This window comes from Rhineura floridana, chromosome 2 (assembly GCF_030035675.1).
Source record: "Rhineura floridana isolate rRhiFlo1 chromosome 2, rRhiFlo1.hap2, whole genome shotgun sequence".
NCBI classification, from domain to species: Eukaryota; Metazoa; Chordata; class Lepidosauria; order Squamata; family Rhineuridae; genus Rhineura; species Rhineura floridana.
This window is the reverse complement of record NC_084481.1, coordinates 50,615,171-50,640,072: the sequence shown is the minus strand read 5'-3', so window position 1 is coordinate 50,640,072 and position 24,902 is coordinate 50,615,171. Positions and strand designations below refer to the sequence as shown.

Below are 24,902 nucleotides of genomic sequence, written 5' to 3'. Positions count from 1 at the left end.
GACTGCTCACTAAAACACAGGGACACCATTTAGAGAGGGCAGCAAAAAAGAGGGTGTGAGTGTCCCACATGAATGACCTTGCATTAGTCAGCATGGATTTAAAAAGCAAACATAACAAATGCTCTTGAAAAAACACTGGCATTTTGGGGGGGAAGGGAGGGGTACTGTGATTTATGTTACATTTTATATTGAACAAATGAGGGGCTTTTGAACCTTGCCGTGAATCCAACCACCACCACCCCACTGAAATATTTGCTTTCTAACATGGCTCACTTGTTGAAATATAACAAGGTGCGCCTAGCACCAACACTGTTATCTTTTCGGCGCCAGGTCAAGACTTTCCTCTTCTCCCAGGCATTTTAGCATGTGTTTTTAAATTGTTTTTTTAAAAATGTGTTTTTAAATTTGTATATTTGTTTTTAATGTCTTTAGTTGTGGTAAACAGCCCAGAGAGCTTCAGCTATGGGGCGGTATATAAATGTAATAAAATAAATAAATAAATACAATCATCCTTGCCAAAAGGTTACTCTGAATTTGTCAATGGCTAACTAGCTTACTTTGTACTTGTTGCTATGAAATCCAGATCCAGGCAAGAAGTTTTGTACTTCCCCAATAAAAAACAAAACAAAGCAAGGGCTGCACAAAATGCTTTGGGCGTGCTAAGGGAAGCTATACAGAAGAGTCTGGAAGGTATGTTGGCAGGTTTTTTTTAAGTGTTGCAACAACAAATACATCTCACTCTGCCTACAGTGCAAGGATTTGGAATACTGTGCACAGTTCTGGTTGCCTCACCTCAAAAATGATATTGTAGAGTTGGAAAAGATTTTGAAAAGGGCAACCAAAATAATCAAGACTACCCTATGAGGAAAGGTTGCAGCGTTTGGGGCTTTTTAGTTTAGAGAAAAGGCAAGTAAGAGGTCACAGAAGTGTATAAAATTATGCATAGCATGGAGAAAGTGTTTAGACAAAAGCTTTTCTCACTCTCTCATAATAGTACAACTCATGGACATCCAATGAAAATGAATGTTGAATATGTGGAAAAAAGGTTTGAAATTTACATTATGCTATAATCTTAAAGAAATTTTTTATAAAATGATGTATCGTTGGTATATGGCTCCAGAAAAGTTGTCAAAAATGTATAGTACTGTTTCTAATGTATGTTGGAAATGTAAACAACAAGAAGGATCTTTTTATCATATGTGGTGGTTGTGTAAATAGGCAAAATTATTTTGGGCACAGATAGGTAGGATGATGCAAAAAATCTTAAAGATAAATATTCAGTCAAAACCAAAATTTTTTTTATTGGGTTTTATGGATAAACAAAAGGAAAAGAAATATGGAAGAATAATATTATATATGATCACGGCAGCAAGATTACTATATGCACAAAAGTGGAAAATGGAATCGATACCAACAATGGAAGAATGGCTATTGAAATTAATGGACTTAGTTGAGATGGACAAATTGACATGTCTTATTAGAGAAAAAACGACAGATACATTTCTTAAGGAATGGAAGCCTCTTTTGGACTTTTTGTTGAAAGAAAAAAATGAAATGATGATAATGGGATTTGACGATTAATTAAGATAGACTTTGGAAAAAAGTGAATTTCGTATGTTTTAGGAGACAGGTTTGATATATATTATATACTTATAGCTGATCTGTAACAAATCGGAAGTCAAGTTTTTCTTTTTCTTTTATTTTTTTTCTGTTGTATTGTTTTTGTTGTATTTGTATTTGTTTTTATAAAAATTTGAATAATAAAAAAATTATTATAAAAAAAAGAAAGAAAATGAATGTTGAAAGATTCAGGACAGACAAAAAAAAGTACTTCTTCACATAGTGCATAGTTAAAGTATGGGATTCACTCCCACAAGAGGTAGCAATGGCCGCCAACTTGGATTGCTTTAAAGGAGGATTAGTCAAATACATTGAGGATAAGGCTATCAATGGCTATTGATCTGCCTCCATGGTCAGAGGCAGTATGCTTCTGAATGAAAGTTGCTGGAAACCGTAGGGGGGGAGGGTGCTGATGTGCTCAGGTCCTGCTTGTAGGCTTCTCATGGGCACCTGGTTGGTCACTGTGAGAGCAGGATGCTGGGCTAGATGGGCCATTGGTCCAGCAGGCTGTTCATTTGTACTGTACACAGCAACCACTAGTGTAGTGGCAAATTCAGAAGTGCAGGGTCCCTTCATGTTAGTCATAAGCCACATCCCCCCTCCTTTTAGCTGCAGGGCTGAGAATGAGATCCTTGTTAATGCCTTCTCCCACAACAACAGATATCCCTATCAGCCAAAAAGCATTAAAGAGGATAGTGTTAGCTACTGAGAAGAGTCTTCTCAGTGGCTGACTCACCTCCTTTACGTCTGATTGGCTGCAATCAGCAGGAAAGAACAAGGAAGCATGTTAGAAGACTCTTTTCAGTGGCCAACACACTCCCCTTTCTTGCTGATTGGCTTGTAGGATGCTGGAGACCCTGCTCCTAAAATAAATAAGGGGTTTAAGATCCCCTGAGACCCTGGACAACTATACCTCTGACAGTAACGCTCTTTTGGTAGTAAGTTTGTTGCTTGTAAAACAATTCTCTCTTATTTTTGACTCCTTTATAGTCCTTTCTGCATGAGGGGCAGAGTGGGGCCATGTCTGCTAGACCCACTACTATTATTATTAATTTTTATTATTTATTTATTAGTTTTATATCCTTCCCTTCCTTCCAGTAGGAGCCCAGGGTGGCAAACAAAGCACTAAAAAACACTCTAAAACATCATAAAAACAGACAGGCTCCTACTGGGAGGAAGGGCAGGTTATAAATCTAATAAAAAATAAACATGTTACAAAAAAAATCTTTAAAAACATATTAAAACAAAACATCTTTTTAAAAAGCTTTAAAAACATCTTAAAAGCAGTTCCAACACAGGTGCAGACTGGGATAAGGTCTCTACTTGAAAGGCTTGTTGAAAGAGGAAGGTCTTCAGTAGGCACTGAAAAGGTATCTCCAGGAGGCCCTCACCTGCAGAGTGTAGTGATCGACTGGGTAAGATGATGATAGCTAAAAGAAAGCCAGTGCAATTCTTTCAGCAGCAGGCTGATATGTTGGTGATATCCTGCCCCAGTAAGCAGTCGTGCTACCGCATTTTGCACCAGGTGCAGCTTCCGGACCAACCTCAGGGACAGCCCCACATAGAGCACATTACAGTAATCCAGCCTGGAGGTATCAGTGCATGGACAACAGTCATCATGCTTTCCAGGTCCAGAAATGACCGCAGCTGTCTTATCAGCTGAAGCTGGTAAAAGGGATTCCTAGCCACTGAGATCACCTGGGCCTCTAACAACAAAGATGGATCCAGGAGCATCCCCAGACTACGGGCCTGCCCTTTCAGAGGGAGTACAACCCCATCCACAACTGCAGCCTGAACCCCCCCATGTCTGTAGAGGGGGACCTGCTGTACAGCTCCAAGCTGAGGCAAACCTGTGTGCACAAAGCAAGCTGCCCACTACAGATCTTTCTCTCCAACACATGGATGGCATAGGGTTGCCATATTGCCCGGTTAGCCGGGTTTACCCAGTTTCTTTGCATGCCACCCAGTGCCCGGTTAGCCCCTTAGGTGGCCCGGATTCTCAGCTTTAATTTAAAAAAAAAAGTTTCTAGGTGGTCCGGTTCTCGAGATATACACAAAAACGTCAGCCACCCCGACTGTTAAATCTTTTTTAAAAACAAATCTGTACTTTATAGTGCTTCGTAGCTCAGTCTAACCCCGCCCATTCAGGATTACAGCCAATCAGTGTGAAGCCAATTTGGTTGACCTGGGCAGTGTCTAGAAAACCTCATTGCAATGCCAGAAAATGGTGGGTTCCCCCCCCGTTTCTCTGAAAATCTCATAAATCTCATAACATTTCAGTTTTTCCCCCCTCTTGTGTGCAGGAGTCAGATCCTGGCCAGTGTTTTGAAAACCTTCCCAATACTTGCTTTTGTGGGGGTAAAAGCATGCTAATCCCATATGCCCTGAGTAAATCCCATTGAATTCAATAGGACTTACTTTTGAGTAGACATGGTTATGAATGTGCTGTAAATTAATGGGACTTTTGAGTGAATGTAAAAAAGAATTGTGTTTGTGTTCTAACTATTTCTGTCCCCCCTCCAGTCCTATTTTAAAGCAAGTAGGCAGGTATTAGAGTTTTTATTCTGTAGGAAACAAATACTGATTTTTAAAAAACTAATACTAATTTTTCTGCAAAGACCAACTGGTTTGACAATAAACTATTATATGGGCTGTATGTATACATCTGCAGTGTGTGTGTGTGTGTGTGTGTGTGGAGTCTTTCCAACAACCCTGTGAGGTAGTGTTGGGAAACCAAGGCAACTCACAAGAAGAAATAAATCCCTTTAAAATCCAATAACCATAGAGCAAGAATAAACAGTTGGAAAACAGCCTAAAGAGGCATGATTCTGAATTTTGGGTTGTGTGAATGAAGTTTATTTATTTATTATTTGATTTATATCCCACCCTTCCTCCCAGTAGGTGCCCAGGACGGCAAACAAAAGCACTAAAAGCACTTTAAAACATCATAAAAACAGACTTTAAAATATATTAAAACATCTTTGAAAATATTTTTAAAAGCTTTAAAAATCATCTTTTTTTTAAAAAAAGAAAAGGCTTAAAAACATATTAAAAAGCAATTCCAACACAGACTCAGTCTGGGATAAGGTCTCAACTTAAAAGAACAAGTTGAAAGAACAAGTTCCTCCTCACAAGATGGTGAGTAGCACATTTAAGGTCTCTTCACCTCCCCCCCTTTTTTATTTGTATTTATTTTATATTTCTCCAATATCTTCCTCTGGCTGTTTTTATGTATTTTAAATATTTTTAGATTAAATAAATAGGAAATCATAATTGTGAACCTCCCTAAAAGCAATTTACCTATCCTTATGTTTTGGCAAAGTGATAGTGTGAAGGCATGCTGGTAGAACAAGAGACCATGTCTGAGGCATGTTATAAGGTGTTTGAGGACTTTGTCACACATTACTTTTTGAGACCTGTAGATTCATGTTGGAAAGAACACGTGCACGTATTGAATGGTGGCTTGGGTGCTGTTTTTTCAGTCTACGCTGCATGCGTAGGGAAGGTGATACATCATCTGGCAGCTAGCTTCATAATGAAAAACATTTGGATCACCATTCACTTGTTTACTTTTCTCACTATTGAGACCACTTCATATATTACTTTTTCATACACAGAAATGTAGTCTTTGTATAGGAAAAAGTATTTTGTAAAATATGAAGGACAGTGGCTGCCCAGTCAGTATAACCACTGTACAAGATCTACTCAGCCACTGTAATTACCTTTTTGTTTTGAGTGCCCTGCTGTCTGGGTCTTGGTTCAGGTGTGTATCCAACTTTGATGTGCTTATGGAAGGGGTGTGCAAGTAGTGTCTTTTCTAGTGAATCATGTCTCCTCATTATGTGCAAAGCTCTCCTCCAACACCACATTTCAAATGAGTGGATTTTTCTCTTATCTGCTTTTTTCACTGTCCAACTTTCACATCCAGGACTGGGTCTTTCATGATGCCCGGTGGGGGGAGGGGGAGCAGGAGAGTAGTCGATAAGACAGACATCCTGGCATTGGTAATCTAATTAGCAGGTATGTGTGGGGTTGTTGCACACTTCCAGGCCCAGTTTCATTTTGAGTAGGGAGGTGGAACCTGTGTAGATGTGGTTGAGAAATTTTGAGTTAAGCAAAGTTCTGCTTTTATAAAACCTAAGAAACATACAGATACTTTGAATGTCTGAGTGCCTGCACCAGTGGAATACTGGAGGAACTTGTAAAACTTGCTGCTACAGTATTTAGAACTGAGCATGTGGTGTGAAAGACTCCTTTTTCTAACATTTTGGCTTTTTGTTTTTCTCCACCCACCACATCTCTGAAATATATTGTATATGTAATGGTTAACCAGACTGCTGCCCTGACTTACTTTATGTTTGTTGCTATTTTGTGTTTTTATTGTGTTTTTATATTGATTGTGTATTTTTATTGTTTTTATTATCTATGTAAGCTGTGCTGAGCTCTCTTTTTAACAGCAGAAGGGCAGGATATAAATCCTCTTAATCAATCAATCAATATTCCATAATAGAGTCTAGGCATTTAAGGCTGAAAATGTTAAGTTTTTTTAAAAAAAGATTTCTCACATCTTTCCCCAGTTTTTGGTGGTAATTCCTAGGCACAAAAACAAAACAACTGGAGAATCCAAATATTAATATGCAAATATTTGCACAATATGCAAATAATATGCAAATATTTGCATAATATGCAAATTAGCCTGCCCAGATTTGTGGAACTGGAATATGGCAGAAGGCGGGGTCTCATTTTTTCCTCCAATTGAGTGTCAGTCTCAGGAACAGAAAGTACTGTGTTGGTACTTCCACTGTCTGTGCCACATTAAAAAACCACCAGAAAAGGCCAAAAGCTGAAGCATCTTTAATGTGACAGTGTGCAGAAGGTTCCAGCCCATAACCTAGCAACCAAGCAGGCCCGAACCAGGATGGGCAAACTCACTTGAGGTTTCATTGTTCCAGGCAGAAGAAAGCAGAGGCCCAGAAGCTGTCTTCCTGCAAAGGAGAATAAGCACCTGTTTTTTTTTTATTATTTGTTATTGCTTTTATTTAAAAGCATTTATGAGACTGTGGCTAGGAGATATGCCACAGTAAGTGGCCTAGAATGAAAGAGGCTTGGGAATATGCGAAACCCTGACAGAAGGAACAGAAAGTCTGCATTTGAAGAACCAACAATCCTCCTGAGGTAAATTCATTAGTGCATAGCAGTGATGAAGCCATTCCCAGGCCTAACCGGTGGCTGTTAAAGGGGGTTTTACAGTTGGAAGAAATAATTTGAGCACTCTAGGACTGTGGGGAAATAGGCTTGCCAGGCTCAGGGCCTGAGAATGGTTCTGTATCTTTAAGAGAAGAGAAAATTCAGCCAAGTGCAGGTTTTGTTGCAACACTGTAATGGGAAAAACCACAAGGTGAAATTCTCCCTTCCCCCTGCACAACTGGTTGCTCTTGCTTTGGTGACCACTGCTGAACAAATTGCAATGTCCTATGCTGCTTGTCATAGAATCATAGAGTTAGAAGGGGCCTATAAGGCCATCAAGTCCAACTCCTTGCTCCATCCAAGAATTCAAATTAAAGCGACAGGTGGCTGTCCAGCTGCCTCTTGAATGCCTTCAGTGTTGGAGAGCCCACCACCTCCCTCGGTAATTGGTTCCATTGTCCTAACGTTCTAACAGTTAGGAAGTTTTTCTTGATGTTTAGTTGAAATCTGGCTTCCTATAACTTGAGCTCATTATTCCGTGTCCTGCACTCTGGGGCAATCTAGGAGAGATACTGGCCCTCCTCTGTGTGGCAACCTTTCAAGTACTTGAAGAGTGCTATCATATCTCCCCTCAGTCTTCTCTTCTCAAAGCTAAACACGCCCAGTTCTTTCAGTCTCTCCTCATAGGGCTGTATTTCCAGTCCCCTGGTCATGGTACTCACATGGACAAAATAAGCTGGGGAGTGCAGCCTCTGTTTTTAAATGTAAGCTGAACAATCAGCGCAATAGCAGTACCCATAAGGTAGTCATCTTGATGGAAGATGTGGGCAAATCTGACAAGTTCAAGCAGTCAGCATCAATGGGGACTTTAATTGTATTGCTGTGCTGGACATGAATTTTTCACACACAGAAAACAGGAAAACTACCCTATAGACCATACCATGTTTTCCCATATTCATTTATGTGCTGTGATTAGCTCGTTCTTTTCAAATGCCAGGGACGTATTGCTCACTAGAGGAACTTCAGTACCCAGCAGTCTTTAATATAAAAGGCAAGCCTTCCCACTAATGAGCAGTTTGTCTAGTGTTCTTAACCTTATCAGCAGCTCCTGAAGTGATAAAGGCTTAACTATTATGCACTGAAAGGTGTTGTTAATTCTCAATCTTCATGGAGGAAAAAAAGGTGCTTTTTGTCACTTAGGACTCTACTGTTAAACTTAACTGGCTGCTTACAAATTACCTTTCCTGTTCCATGGAGCAGTCAGTGGAACTTGCTGGTGGGTATGCAGCAGATGAAGCTTCCTCTTGTCAGGACAAAATGATGCCTATTGCTTAGGAGAAAAATAATAATTTGAAAATTATTTCAAATTGAGGATATAGGTTGATCCGTACATGGATAATGGGGGGGGGGAAGAAATCAGAAATGATAAATAAACCAGTAAGCAAGAAAACAAAAAAACTGCCATAGATAATGGGCTTAAACTGTGGGTCCAAATCTTTTCCTTCCCCCCAATAAAAGAGCCTAGTTTAAATTTAGTCTTTCTGTGTTACAGAATGAAAAGTTCAGCACATCATTGTCTCAGTGTAGCTGCAAGAGAAACAATAAAAGCATGATCAGCTGAATGCTTAAATATGGCTGAATGTTTGATGAGATGAAGATGTAATTTTGTCTATGTTCCCCAAGGATCTGGATTAAATACGACTACAGGGCCTAATCAAATAGCTAGTCACTGAACAACAGTCCCAATTGCATTTTTCATTCCAGGCATGCCGTATGCCTTCTCTCTTCACCCCCCACACCCCCAGTCCATTACTTATTCACTGGTTTGTCAGCAGTGTGCATTATTAGCGCTTGAGAGATAAAACTTTAAGTGTTGCTCCCAATTAGCACAACAGTGACCATGCACCATGCTCTGTGCTTAATGCCTGCTCTCAGAGAGGAGCTGGTTTTGAAGGTCTGAGGTGGAGGAGGTAAAAAAATGAAACAGCTTAAGCATTCATTTTGAGTGGAGAGACAGCTCCTATTAACATTTAACAGCATTTGTGCAACTTGGTGCGGAGGTTATGATGCAAATGAGGAGGAATTAAAAGTGGCCAGGGGTTTGTCATTGATGGATTGCAGTCTGGCGGTGTTCACACTTCTGCCGTGTCCATCAGAAGCGATTACTGTGTAATTAAACCTTATTTCTCGACTCTTCAGTGCATAATTACTTTGTGAATGTAACCATCATCTAAAAAAGCTACCAAAACGCTTTAGCATTTAGTCTAGCAGTCATTTCCTCTTGCTTGTGTCAGATATAACCATCAGACAGTGCAAAAAGAACTGTCACTTTTAATAAGAGGCAAAAAATTAAATGAAACAGTATGCTTATTACAGGAAAATTAGGCGTTCAAGTGGTAGAGTCCTTTTCCGCTATTTGCATAATTTATTCTTTTTTGTCCCTCACACCAGAAGCTTCAGGCAATTTTCCCTCACATTTAAATAGATCGCACATTTAAGGCTACTTAAGGAAAATTATCACTTTGCATATTTTAATTGTTGTGAAGAAAGTGAATAGAAGAGGTCTGCAGCTTGGACTCTTGAGTCGGTCAGATGCTCAACTGTCTGATTCTGGAGCTCCCCACTGCTCCACTAGAGATAACCCTACAGTTCACAGCCGTCCACTCGCATTTCATCAGCATGCAAATGCAGCTCCAAGCTCTATAATAAGTGGGTCTTTGATATTTACAAACTAGCCGCTAATAACTAAAATGTAATTTGTTTGACATAACTTTAGATTCCCTTATCTGTCTGCTTTAAAAAAAAAAACCTTGATAAGTCCTTTAGCATTACAAAAACCTAAGATATCATCCATTCAAACCACAGTTTGCCCTATTAGGTCTGGCAGCATTATGCGCAGGAAAATCATGTCAGGTAGCGTCTTCACATTCGTTCCAGCAACACATCTCTTCAATTTCATTTTGAATTCTTTTGTTTAATTTCCTTTCCCTTTTCCCTACTTTAATCAAATGAAATGAAATTCAAATAAGATTACAGCAAGAAATTCTTTCCATTTACCTACGGAAATTTATCTATTAGTCTGATGCCTCACAGAAATTGATGTTTCAGTCACTAAGGGAAGGACATAATACTGCAATTTACTACTTCGTGTTTCAGGCTGGGGAGAAGGGGGGATTTTATGCTACAGAACGTTACAAAGCAGAAAATCTGTAAACAATCAGATGTTAGTACACATTTGGTTAATTATGAAGCTAATGAAAAATTAAAAATGAGGTCTAATGAAAAAATTGATCAAATGTTGCACAGATTATCATTACATTTAATTAAATAGACTGAAAAAATACTCCCAAAGGTACCATTTCTACCATATGATATTTTTTATAACTTAACAAATCTGGTAAAGTTAACTGAAAATGAAAGCCGTGCTTTTGTTTCTGGCAACCTAGTGTCTTGAAGCATGTCAGCAGGAGAATTTGATTAGATCGGCATCACTTGTGCTAAATTACAAACAATTATGTGCTGCCTTTGGCTATTGTATCTTCAAGTGCAGGTTTTAATACTGAAATACGTCAGACTCTTTGTATACATATGATGCTACTAATGCAGCACAGCAGCTATCTGTTTATTTGCAAAAATGCATCATCCATCAGCTAACTGGAAAAAAATCACATGAAAAAAATTCTAAAACCTGTTAACTTCCAAAGTCGATGGAGCTCTACATCTCCTTCCACATATTGATATCTATTTGTCAATGGAAGCCTTAACATGAGATAAAACAATTTGCTTACAAACATCTTTACCATGTGCCCAGTCAGCCTTATGCAATACACTCACACACCTGATTATAATAGTGCAGTTGAAGTAATTATACCAGAGCCCATGCAAGTGGACCCAGACTCTGAGCTTTCACTTTTAAAAAAAGTCTCTAGCCCTCCTGAATGGAAAGTTATGAAGCAAATCTGCCTAGAGACTTTATTTACAATTAAGTGATACACAAATTATATAATATAAAATAAAGAAAAATGTGTGGGAAACTTTCATGTAAATGATTTCTGTAAGATGAGCCAGCCTCACTCCTCCTGCCTTTCAGTAGTTTTAGCCAATGAGTGAAGTGAGAGCTTGGATTGATGATGGTTGTTTAAACACCGGGCTATAGAAACTGGGATCCTAAAAAGCTGACATTTTCCCTTTCTTTTTATTGCCCTTTTCTTTCCTGCTTCTGCCTCATTTTCTAGTCCTTGGAATCTCTGTAGTTTGTTGGAAGCTCTGTAGTTTGCCCTTCCATTATTCCTAGCAATCAGGATTCACATTTCCTGTGCTGGTTTTGTCTGAGATCATGTACACCTTGTAAGTAATTTTCTGCAAATATCACTACACAATAAGGTGATAGTGGGGAGGATGTTAAATATTTGCACACACACATTAGTGGAAAATGCAAAATGTGAAAATTTTGCAAAGAGGCTTAGGCATGTCTCGTGTTGTACAGGAATGAAAGAACAGGCACTCATTAAGAATTCATTGTATAGTTATCTTACAGTATAATGGTATACATGCCTACATAGAAGCAAGCACCTTTGTGTTTAATGGAGCTTACTCCCAGGTAAGTGGATGTAGGATTGCAAAATCAAATAATTTTAACACAATTTTTTATTAATAAAATAACAAAATATTCTATCATATCAGTTATTTTAGTAGTTTTGCCATTAGGCAAAGTGGGAGCAGGTTTTGTGTTTTTTTTTTAGTGAGCAATTAGGAAAAACACAGGCTCTGTGCTTTTCCTTCCTATTTTACCTGTAAAAGTAAAATAGTAAAAACAAACAAACAAATAATGTGAAAGCACATCAATCCACTTTTCTCAGCCTTACAGCTCCAATGGCTACAGGCCTAAGATAACTCTCTTGTGAACACTAAACTAGGAGCAAGCTCAGTTGAAGACAAGGGGGATTTATGTATCTAAAATATGCAGTGAACAAGTCAGATTAAGACTGATTGAAGCATTGGAGCTGCCCCAATTTGAGGGTGGGACATGGCCTTTTATAGTACAAAGATGCATCACTTTTCTTAAAGAACCAAAATGTGATGCCTATGATACTGTCATGAAGTCCCGTTTTGCAGCCATTTTATACCTTCTTCTATATCTTCACAACAGCCATGTGAGTTACATTAGGCTGGCAGGAAATGAGCAAAAACAACAATCAGTTAAGTGGGCTTAAAATGTAAAACTGGACATATACTATTTTGGTTTTTTTTATCACGCTTGTCAAAACATTTTTCATTTGTGTTGTATCTAGATTAAAATTAATGGGGCAAGTAAGAAAAGGAATGTGGTGCTTGGAGTCTATTACCGACCACCCAATCAAGGAGAAGACGAGAATGTAACTTTTAAAAAGCAAATTGCCAATGTCTTGAGGAGGCATGATGTAGTAGTAATGGGGGATTTCTATTATCCCGATATCTGTTGGGAGACAAATTCTGCCAAACACGGCCCCTCCAAGAAATTTCTGACTTGTGTTGGAGATATCTTTCTCCTACAGAAAGTGGAGGAAGCAACCAGGGGATCAGCTATCCTGGACTTGATTCTAACCAATAGAGATGATTTGGTGGATGAAGTGGCAGTTACGGGAACTCTGGGGGAAAGTGACCACACCATACTTGAATTCTTGATTTTAACAGAAGCAAAAGCTGAGAGTAGCCATATGCGCACCCTGGACTTCAGGAAAGCTGATTTTAATAAACTCAGAACAATTGTAAGTATGGTTCCACCCTAATGAGAAAAGGAGTCCAAGATGGGTGGGAGTTTCTAAAAAAGGAAATTCTAAAATCGCAATGGCAACCAATTCCAACAAGGAAAAAAGGGGGGAAACAGCAGAAGAAGCCAATGTGGCTTCACATAAAGCTTAGAGAGGACGTGAAAACAACAAAGGACACATACAGGAAATGGAAAGAAGCCCAGGCCGCAAAGGAAGAGTACAGGCAGGTATCACGGAATTGCCGGGATGGTGTCAGGAAGGCTAAAGCTGAGAATGAGCTGAGGTTAGCAAGGGATGCTAAAAGCAACAAAAAAGTTTTCTTCAGATACGTCCATAGTAAAAGACAGAGAAAAGAAACGGTGGCACAGCTACTCAATGAGGATGGCAAAATGATAACAGATGACAAAGAAAAGGCAGAAGTGCTCAATTCCTACTTTGGCTCAGTCTTCTCCCAAAAAAGGCTCTGTGACCCTCCTGGGAAACATGAAGTAGAAGGGGCAGGATTGGAGCTTGAGATTGATAGACAAATGGTCAAGGAATACCTAATCACTTTGAACGAGTAAACTGCATCCTAGAGTATTGAAGGAACTGGCTGAAGAACTCTCAGAACCGCTGTCTATTATCTTTGCAACATCATGGAGGACGGGTGAAGTGCCGGATGAGTGGAGGAGAGCTAATGTTGTCCCTATCTTCAGAAAAGGCAAAAAGAAGGAACTGGGGAACTACAGACCAGTCAGCCTAAAATCAATCCCTGGAAAAACTCTGGAGCAGATTATAAAGCAGTTAATCTATAAGCACCCTGAAAACAATGCAGTGATTACTAGGAGCCAACATGGATTTATGAAGAACAAATCCTGCCAAACTAATCTTATCTCATTTTTTGACCAGGTAACCTCCCTTGCAGACTGTGGGAATGCTATGTACATAATATACCTCGACTTCAGCAAAGTGCCCCATGATATTCTGATTAGCAAGCTAGCTAAATGTGGGCTTGATGGAACAACTATCAGGTGGATCCACAGTTGGCTCCAGAATCGTACTCACAGAGTGCTTATCAATGGTTCCTTCTCAAACTGGGTAGAAGTAACAAATGGGGTACCATGGGGCTCGGTCCTGGGCCCAGTGCTCTTCAACATTTTTATTAACGACTTGGATGAGGAGGTACAGAGAATGCTTATCAAATTTGCAGATGATACAAAATTGGGGGGCATAGCCAATATTGTGGAAGACAGAAACAAAATTCCAATCAAAATTCAAAGGGACCTTGATAGGCTGGTGCATTGGGCGGAAAACAACATAATGAAATTCAACAGGGATAAATGCAAAGTTCTACACTTAGGAAAAATAAACCAAATGCACAGTTATAAGATGGGGAATACTTGGCTCAGCAATACGACATGCGAGAAGGATCTTGGAATTGTCGTTGATCACAAGCTGAATATGAGCCAACAGTGTGATTTGGCTGCAAAAAAGGCAAATGCTATATTAGGCCTCATTAACAGAAGTATAGTTTCCAAATCGCGTGAAGTATTAGTTCCCCTCTATTCAGCACTGATTAGGCCTCATATTGAATACTGCATCCAGTTCTGGTCTCCACACTTCAAGAAGGATGCAGACAAACTGGAACAGGTTCAGAGAAGGGCAACAAGAATGATCAGGGGACTGGAAACAAAGCCCTATGAGGAGAGACTGAAAGAACTGGGCATGTTTGGCCTGAAGAAGAGAAGACTGAGGGGAGATATGATACCACTCTTCAAGTACATGAAAGGTTGTCACATAGAGGAGGGCCGGGATCTCTTCTCGATCATCAGTGCGGGACATGGAATAATGGGCTCAAGTTGCAGGAAGCCAGATTTTGACTGGACATCAGAAAAAACTTCCTAACTGTTAGAGCCATACGACAATGGAATCAATTACCTAGAGAGGTAGTGGGCTCTCCAACACTGTAGGCATTCAAGAGGCAGCTGGACAGTCATTGTTGGGAATGCTTTGATTTGGATGAAGAAAGTGTGAAAATTGGAGGGAGAAATATCAATAATTTAAGATATGCAGATGATACCATACTACTAGCAGAAACTAGTATTGATTTGAAATGAATGCTGATGAAAGTTAAAGAGGAAAGCACAAAAGCAGGACTACAATTCAACATCAAAAAGACTAAAGTAATGACAACATAAGATTTTGTAACTTTAAAGTCGACAATGAGGGTATTGAACTTGTCAAGTATTATTAATACCTTGGCATAGCCATTAACCAAAATGGAGACAATAGTCAAGAAATTAGAAGAAGGCTAGGACTGGCTATGAGAGAACTAGAAAAGGTCCTCACATGCAAATATATATCACTGAACACCAAAGTCAGGATCATGCAGACCATGGTATTCCCTCCCTCTATGTATAGGTGAGAAAGTTGGACAGTGAAAAAAGCAGATAAGAGAAAAATCAACTCTTTTGAAATGTGGTGTTGGAGGAGAGGTTTGCAGGTACCATGGACCGCGAAAAAGACAAATAATTGGGTGTTAGATCAAACTAAACCAGAACTGTCACTAGAAGCTAAAATGATGAAACTGAGGCTATCATACTTTGGACATGATTCCAAGACATGATTCCAAGAAGACATGATTCACTAGAACAGACAATAATGCTGGGAAAAACAGAAGGGAGTAGAAAAAGAGGAAGACCAAACAAGAGATGGATCAATTCCATAAAGGAAGCCACAGACCTGAACTTACAACCTCTGAACAGGGTGGTTCCTGACAGATGCTATTGGAGGTTGCTGATTCATAGGGTTGCCATAAGTCATAATTGACTTGAAGGCACATAATACACACAACATCCCTGGTAGGTAGGTTAGCCACTAGACTGAGAGCTATTGACTCATTCAAGGCCACACAGTGATGGATGAGCAAAATTTTGAACCTGAGTTTCCCATATCCTAACCCCAAATTGTAGCCACTATGTGCCATTGACTCTTCAGCAAAGCCTTTTATCTCCTCCCTTGTAAATTTGCACACTGCACTGAGGCCCCAGCTGTACTCTCCACTTACACCCCTGGTAGAAGTGTCCAAGTTTTTGTGGATCTCTAGGTAGGATATCTGAAATGCCCACCCTCCAGAAGAGAGTTATGACTCTATTCTGGATAGTGCAGCATTATGTTTGAGTCAGTTCTTTAATCCCAGCTCTCTGACAGTATTGAAACTGCACAGTTGAAGGCTGGATTAAGGATTGTTGTTGCCTGTATCGCGGCATGGTGAATTATAAATATGCATGGGCACCATACAGTTGCATGACTTTGGTGCCAACTTTGCCCTTTGCACTTTGACAACTGAGGTATCTTTTTCTTAGGTGGTATCTGTAACTTTGGCTGGGGTTCTATATATTTCTCTGCGCTGTTGCAATCATCTTCAAGGTACTACCATAAGCATTTAGGTGAACTTTGTTGTCTGTGCCGTCTGTGAAATCCTTTGAGGAATGCAGCCTCTTTGCAATTGGAAAGCATGGGATACTACTGTGCCCGCTGCTGGGAAGGAGCAGAGCAGCAGAACAATAGCAATGAGATGAGGACAGTCAAGGAGACCGCAGTGTGCAAAACAAGCTGGGGAAGCCTTTTCAGACCTACTCTTTAGAGAGCAATCAGGATTCAGGGCAATAGTTTCTTTTATACAGACTACTAACACAGGTATCATATAAAGGAGATCACTTGGATGCATGAGAAGAAGAACTGCACCACCATTCCTACCACAACTTTTCACATCTTCATGAAATATAATTGCTTGTCATTGACCTACTGGCTGAACAGATGTTCAGTGATACAAGATTAGATCTCACATAAATTTGGTCTCAAGACATCATATCTTTCTTTGTATGCATAAAAAGGGATACAAAGAAACATAGCCCTGTTCCTTGCTTTTCCAATAGCTAGAAAATATTTTCACAAGCTACAAACAAAATTCTAGCTTTTACAAGGTAAAATACAATGAAAGCTAATTTTTCGATTGGGAAAAATTATCTAGATCAAGATTTCACATAAATCATTCTGAAAAACAGATGTAAACTAATCTATATACTAAAGAGGATCAATTGCATCTGTAGATGACTTTACTCTTTAGCCTTTACTCTGGTTGCAGAGGTTTAACCAAGTCTCTAAATGAGTCAGTGCTTGAACATTTGCACACCATTAAAAATAAACAACAAGGCTAAAGCCAGAGCTCCAACTACCCACCCTAAGAAATACCCTGGAAGTGTTTTTAAAATAAGAAACCCAAGCCAATGGGAAAACAGCCTTTTTTGTTAAGTATGTTTTGCCTCATTCCCCTTTTTACCTTATTCCACTATCAGATAGAACCGTCATTAAAATTGGCAAGGTTTGAAGCTATCGTTCTTACAGAGGAACTTTGTTTAGGACTCAAACTTTGTTTAGTTGGTGCCCTTGCTATGTGTCTAAAAATATTTGCATTTCTAAATAGTAATAGTTATTATTTCATAGCTTTTAACATGCAGTGTGATTTACAACTTTTCACTGTCTGTCATCACAACATCTATGTATGGTAGGTCATAATTATCCCCATTTTACAGATTGGAATTGAGGATGAGAGATAATAACAGTATGTGGCAGGGAGGATTTCAGTCAAGGTCAATTCCAGTTATTATTCATTGGCCTGTGCTGTTTCCCATCATAGTCATCTTTTCCCCCTGTGCCTTCTTTTCTAGAACCATAGGGTGGAGTCTGATGCTGTCATTCTGCTCATGGAACATCTTTTGTTCCAGCAAAATCCTTTGCTAATGTAAGAGAAGGGAAGGTAATTTTCTCCAATTCACCCTGCATCATCCCACCCCCACCTTCCACACTGTTCTAAACTATTTTGGGAGGTGCAAAGGGCTGCAGTGCAAAGAAGAACTCAGCAAAAATTGCCTCCCCTTTTACATTAAGTGAGGCATCTACTGGATCAAAAGCCATTAGAACAGCTACATTGGACTCTTTTACCAGCACGTGCAGCACAGTGCTAAGTCCCTTTTCACTTATGTACCTATTCATACAACACATAAATGGAAAAGGAACACAAGTCACTCACACTGCTTCTTATCCTGATTACACTGGAATGTGGGAAATTACCTTGCAGGTTTAAACTTAGTGAAATTTATGAGCTCCCACTTTACAGTAGAAACTCAGAAGTATGTGCTATTTGAACTTATTTTTGTCCAGTTATATAATATATGAATCAAGTTGGATACCATGTCCCTCATGTTTTCTGCAGAGCTTGTGGTCTCCAATACTTTGTCTTTTTTCATAATTTACTATTGCATATACCTAGGACATTGCATTACATCATTTGCAGCAGTGAACATAGCAATGTATTACAAATAAGAGGCATTGCTTGGGTTGTGGGGAGAAGAGAGACAATTTCTGTGCTGACTATATCTCCTAAATAAATCCCTGTGAAATTGCCTCCTATGAATTGTTGTTCTACTGAGGCTGGAAGGATAGTAACTTCTAAAGCAGTCAAGTTCATCCTATAATTTTTCATCTATTTGGTGAGGCGAGGCCAAGGACATGAGATTTCCCAGACATCTTCAGTCTGGATTTTTGTCACCATGTTGACACCACCTCTTAGACTGTATATGAACAATTTGACCTGGCACATTCAGAAGTAGACAGTTACCATTATCACACCAACCCAAATATTTTACCTACTGCTAATCTAATTAGAGCTCCTGTGTTGCTGGGTTTCCCTTTTATATTCCTCATTCAGTCTTCATTCATGGCAAATGCAGATAGATTCATTATTATAAATGTAATAAACATAGATAGGGTGTCCAGTAACAACTCATTAACTTTTGCTGCACCTTTCGGTCTTTCCTCATATAACTAGGCTTAAGTATATGAGACAATATATAACCACTCTGCTTGTGACAGCTGCTCCTCCCCATGATGGTTCCCTATTTGTGTCATACAGGTTATCTGACTTGTTTGCAAAACAATGTTGCCATTTTGTTCCCCTTCAGAGTGGTGGCAAACAAAGCTGAAATTTGTGCTCAGCTTTAGCTCAAAGAGATAGACAGTAAGGTCTGCTCCAATTTTACCTTTAAAGGTAAAGGTGTCCCCGCACTTATAGTGCGAGTCGTTTCCGACTCTTAGGGTGATGACTTGTGATGTTTACTAGGCAGACCGTATATATGGGGTGGGTTTGCCATTTCCTTCCCCGGCCTTTCTTTACCCCCGAGCGTGTGACGGATACTCATTTTACCGACCACGGATGGATGGAAGGCTGAGTGGACCTCGACCCCTTTTACTGGAGATTCGACTTCCTCCTTCTGTTGGAATTGAACTCTGGCCGTGAGCAGAGCTTCAGCTGCATTACCGCCGCTTACCACTCTGCGCCACGGAGGGTCTAATTTTACCTTTTGTATATGGAAAATATATTTATTATATTTTATTTATTTATTTCATTATTTGATTTATATCCCGCCCTTCCTCCCAGTAGGAGCCCAGGGCAGCAATTTATATTGATAACTAGCTCTTCAGTATGACGTAAGGAAGGCTGAATATCATCCAGAAATTACTGGGGAATAACATAGCATAAAGAGGTGCAAACAACAATATAAACTTTTTAGAGCTACCATGCATGTTTTGGTGTTTGATATTCAGTGCCATTTCCCAAATTGTGAATAAATATATGGCTCTATTACTACTGAATCAGTCCCATTCAAATTCTACCCATGATCATGTTGTGATGAAGGGTAGATTAATATTTTTTAAAAAATGAATAAATTAGTTAACTGAGAAGGATTGTATTTTAGAAATGTATTTCAAAACAATTGGCAGTAAAACTGCAACATCTATTACAGTAATATCAGCGATGTGCAAAGACAACTAGGACATGAGCTTGGGTGATTTATAACAATAATGTACAATTGGTCCATAAACAACTGACTTAGTGGATAACCAGTACTATCATCCCTGGTTTATAATGAGAAATATAGACACCTCCCCCCCCCCAGGTGAATGGCTGGTAAGGACACAGATGAAATAACTTATAGAGACGGACACTTAGCTCTTCTTGGATGTCATTCTTCTGGCTCATCCAAATACATAAGTAAAAAAAATTCTAATTAATTTCACACACTAATACTAATCATCATTATCTCGTTTAGGATACATATAAGATGTGATTCAGGGTGGCAGACCCAGTGCCAGCATTTGACATACATGAGCAAATGCTTTCAGGGCCCAGCTGGGAACTTAACCATTAGCTACAGCCACCACTGCAACCTACGTGGCTCAACTAGGTGGTGGTGAGGATTGAGGGTTGTGGTGGTCGGGCCCACATAGTATCCTTTAACTTGCAGACACCACTATGTTAATTATGGTGGTCTCTGACATACTTCAGTTTTTGGGGCCAGTGTAATTAACATGGTGGCACCAACAAGTTAAGGCACATGTGCCAGGAGCCCAGCATCACCACAGATGGTAAAGCATGTAGGATGGAGCAGGGCCTGAGTGGTGGGCCATACTGGTGTTTTTAAATTGACCAGTGGACTACTTCACATGTCAAAACACTTAAGTGTTCACTCATGCACATATTCTGTATTGTTGCAGACACATACTTCCCATCAGTAGGAAGAGGTGGAATACAGCCTTTTACTACTTCTGCTACAGTAGCAAATGTAATAATGAAGAGGAGGAATATCCCCACTTCTCCATCTTTTCCCTCCTGCAGCTTTCTATTTAGAGTAGAATAAATTTCTTGTTAACAACATTCACTGCTATTGAAGAAAGCTAATGGGGACAATAGGACCAATGGTATCTTTGGAAGTGGTCTAGAGTTTTCTAATTCTCCTTAGGTAGTTCTTCCCCTTTGGGAAGAACCACTGATTTAGGCTCTTTCCATACACAGAATCTGTGGTGTCTGTTGTATTCTGTTGCAATAATAATAATAATAATAATAGTAATAATAATAATAATAATAATAATAATAATAATAATAATAATAAATTTGTTTGTCGCCTATCTGGCAATTAGCCACTCTAGGCAACGTACATTAAAATGAGATAAAATACAAAAATTCAAATGCAATCACATAATAACAATAAATAAAATATTGGACAGTCATCGGTACATATAAAAACAGTTATAATAGCAGCATACGACAGATGACAAAATCATGGAGATTTACCCATCCCAAGGACCTCATAGGCCTGTTGGAATAGCCACGTCGTCAGGGCCTTGTGGAATACGTCTAGGGAAGGGGCATGTCGGAGATCACATGGGAGGGAGTTCCAGAGAGTGGGGGCCACCACAGAAAAGGCTCTCTCCCTAGTACCCACCAACCTAACTGTTTTGGTTGGCGGGATTGAGAGAAGGCCTTGTGTGGCTGATCTAGTAGGGCGGCATAGTTGGTGGCGGTGGAGGTGCTCTTTCAGGTAAGCAGGGCCGAAACCGTTTAGGGTTTTAAAGGTTAATACCAACACCTTGAATTGGGCCCGGAAGACAACCGGCAGCCAGTGTAGATCAAGTAATACTGGCGTGATGTGGTCCCGGCGGCGGCTGTTGGTAAGTAAGCGCGCCGCTGCATTCTGTATAAGTTGTAATTTCTGGGTTGTTTTCAAGGGTAACCCCACGTAAAGCGCATTACAGTAGTCTAATCGAGAGGTGACCAGGGCGTGTACCACGAGCGAGAGCTGTTGAACAGGGAGGTAGGGTTGCAGCTTACGTATAAGATGTAATTGATACCAAGCTGCCCGGCTCACAGCCGAAATCTGAGCCTCCATGGACAGCCTGGAATCAAGAACAACTCCGAGGCTGCGGACCTGGTCCTGTAGGGGCAATTTCACCCCATCAAACACCAGGTCAACATCTCCTAACCCTCCCTTGTCTCCCACAAGTAGTACCTCGGTCTTATCCGGGTTCAACTTCAACCTGTTCCTGCCCATCCATCCACTCACGGATTCCAGGCACTTGGACATGGTCTCCACAGCCCTCTCTGGTGAAGATTTAAATGAGAGATAGAGCTGAGTGTCATCCGCATATTGGTGACACTGCAACCCAAATCTCCTGATGATCTCTCCCAACAGCTTTACATAGATGTTAAATAGCATGGGAGAGAGGATAGAACCCTGTGGCACACCACAATTGAGAGGCCAAGGGTCTGAAACCTCCTCACCCAATGCTACCTGTTGGCCTGTCAGAGAGAAAGGAGTGGAACCACTGTAAGACCGTGCCTCCCAATCCCAAACTCTCCAGGCGATCTAAAAGGATACCATGGTCTACGGTATCAAAAGCTGCTGAGAGATCCAGGAGGACAAGGAAGGTGAATTCTCCCCTATCCAATGCCCTCCTCATATCATCAACCAGAGCGACCAAGGCTGTTTCAGTTCCATGTCCAGTCCTGAAACCCGATTGGTATGGATCAAGATAATCCGTTTCATCCAAGTGTGTCTGCAACTGATTTGCCACCACTCTCTCAATGACCTTGCCCAAGAATGGTAAGTTTGAAATTGGGCGGAAGTTGTTTAAGATCGGGGGATCCAAGGAGGACTTCTTTAAGATGGGTTTTATAATAGCCTCCTTGAAGGCTAGTGGCATAACACCCTCTTGCAAGGATGCATTAACCACTGCCTTGATCCCCTTACCCAATTTCTCTTTACAGCTCATAAGGAGCCATGATGGGCAAGGGTCATTTAGACAAGTGGTAGGCTTTACAGATGAGAGCACCTTGTCCACATCCTCAGAAGAAAGAGGCCAAAATCGATCCCATTTGACTGGTTTGCAACTGGTCAACTCTAGTTCACTCACTGTATCCACGGCGTACGGAATTGAGCTCCTCAGGTGCTCGATTTTATCAGCAAAGTGCTTTGCCAATTTGTCACAGGAGGCCTTAGACTGTTCCAAGGGTTCCTGAGCAACTGGACCGACCAGGCTTCGGACCAGTTGGAACAACCTCCTGGGACAGCACTCTGCTGACGCAATAGAGGCAGCAAAGAATTCCCTCTTTGCTGCCCTTACCGCCACCTGGTAGGCAGCTATGGCTGCTCTAACCTGTGTTCGGGCATCTTCGGAGTGCGACTTCTGCCCCCAGCACTCTAGTCGTCTCACCTTCTGTCTCAATGTACGCAACCATGGTGTATACCATGGTGCTACTTGAGTTCTGTTCAGGGGGAGAGGACGTTTCGGAACCACTCGGTCTAAGGTCCCAGTGATCCTCTCGTTCCACTCCATCACCAGGGCTTCGACCGAGCGACCTTCAGCAGGTTCCAATTCCCCAAGCGCCGTCAGGAAACCATCTGGATCCATCATGCGCCTGGGGCGGACCATTCTAATAGGACCTTTACCCCTGCAGAGGGCGTGCGGCATCGAGAGATCCATCTTTACCAGATAGTGGTCTGACCATGACACAGGGGTAAAAGAATTAGCCCGCAACTTAAGCACACTACCCTCCCCCTCCGGGACAAATACAAGGTCAAGAGTATGACCGGCTACATGGGTGGGCTCAGTGTTACTAAGGCGCAGTTCCCAGGAAGTCATGGTTTCCAGGAAATCCCGAGGAGCTCCCATGAGAGTGGTCTCAGCGTGTATGTTAAAATCACCCAGAACTAACAGCTCTGGGGACAACATTCGCACATCCGAGATCACCTCGAGCACCTCGGCCAGGGAGTCTGCTGTGCAGCGGGGCGGGCGGTACACGAGCAGGATCCCTAAACTGCCCTTAGAGCCCAACCTCCAGTACATACAATCAACAAAGCTAGTCCAACGAAGGGGAGGTCTGGCAAAGAGCAGCGACTCTCAGTAAATAACTGCCACTCCCCCTCCCCGCCTTCCGACCCTCGGCTGCTGTGCGTAACGGAAACCCGGTGGGCACATAGACTCAAGAATAGGAGCTGAGGCTTCATCCAACCAGGTCTCCGTAATACATGCCAGGTCTGCACATTCATCCAAGATCAAGTCATGAATGATAGATGTCTTTTGTACTACAGACCTGGCATTACACATCAGCAGTCGAAGGTCAGTAGGAATCCTGCATCCCCCAGCTTCCTTCTGGTTCTGGACAGACCTGGAACAAGGGATGGATATTATGTATCTATCCCTTGTTTCTCTCCGTTGACGTGGTCTGCCCCCAGCACCATTCCAGCGCCTGCCGCCCAATCTTGCTATACTTTGGCCCCCCACCCTTCCCTCTTCTTCCCTCCCTGATTTACACATGCCCCTATCTCCTCCGCAGTCAACCAGCCCAGATGATAAAAGGTCAAAGGATGTTGTAGGAGATATTAAGGGATGGGTAATCAAGTCCAGTACACAGCTCTAAGGTTAGTCAGGCCTTCCAATCATGAGACTGCATATATATAAACAATCATTCAATACATTCGTACCACAGCCAACCAGTCATACCACATTCATATTCATACCACACACCATACACTAAACCACACACACAAGCGCACAACACAACCAACGTTAAAATTAATCCTCTTCCAACATACAACAGCACAACAATAGCAGTAGTAGGCAGCACCACGTCCACACGAGTAGCACCGTGCCCGGCCACTCCACTGGTGACAGGACCAGCATGCAAACAGGCACACAACAGGACGGTGGCGATGGCAAAACTACAGTGATGGCAGTCAAGCAGTAGCACAGTTCACAACGGTAGCAGTCTACATCCACACGCGAGCGACAGACGACATCAGCGATGCACGGCTGAAGGACGATCCTCCAGACGACAACAATAAGGGAAGGGCTCAGTCATAGAGCAACTACTTTACATGAAGAAGATCCCAGATTCAGTCTTTGGCATCTTCAGGTAGGGCTGAAATTCTGGAGAGCCACTGCTAGTTAGCATAGATAATACTAGATGGACCAATGGTCTGACTCTGTATAAGTTATCTTCCTATGTTCCCATTAATTTGGCAGTAAAAATACCTGACATCTCACAAGATAGGTATAAATAAAACCTAATATTGCCTGCAGAGCCGATATAGACCTCTAGAGCATGATCATATTAGTACTTGTTCACTGTTGATGGCCCTACTATTAAGCTGAGTGAAGTGATCTTGGGAGATATATTTTGGGATCCATTGTCAGATTGTTATTTATTTATTTATTTTACTGCAGGTAGGTTGTGTTTTAAGTCTTCTGTCTCAGTCACCAAAATGTCTTGCGATGGCTGTGGCTATTGCCACACTTTTTCTTAGAGCCATAGCACAATATGGGTAGCTTCAGTGCCACATGGATGGACACCAGAATAATGCGAAACCTCTCCAACATAATGCTGTCATGTCTAGAAATCCCAACACAACTGAATGTACTTCAGAAAGAGAATTGGTAAGAACCAGATGCCACCTGGGCCAAATT

General features: G+C 41.0%; 1 protein-coding gene across 1 annotated transcript in view; it reads right to left on the bottom strand.

Annotated features, from left to right (window-relative positions):
- Positions 1-6,402: 6,402 nt before the first annotated feature.
- FIGN (fidgetin, microtubule severing factor) overlaps positions 6,403-24,902 on the bottom strand; it is a 213,938-nt gene continuing 195,438 nt past the window's right edge. The window contains exons 4-5 of the transcript XR_009760486.1: positions 8,047-8,137; positions 6,403-6,605 (exon numbers count right to left, since the gene is read on the bottom strand). The gene's annotated coding sequence lies outside the window, so the exon portion shown is untranslated. The remainder of the gene's footprint in view (positions 6,606-8,046; positions 8,138-24,902) is intronic.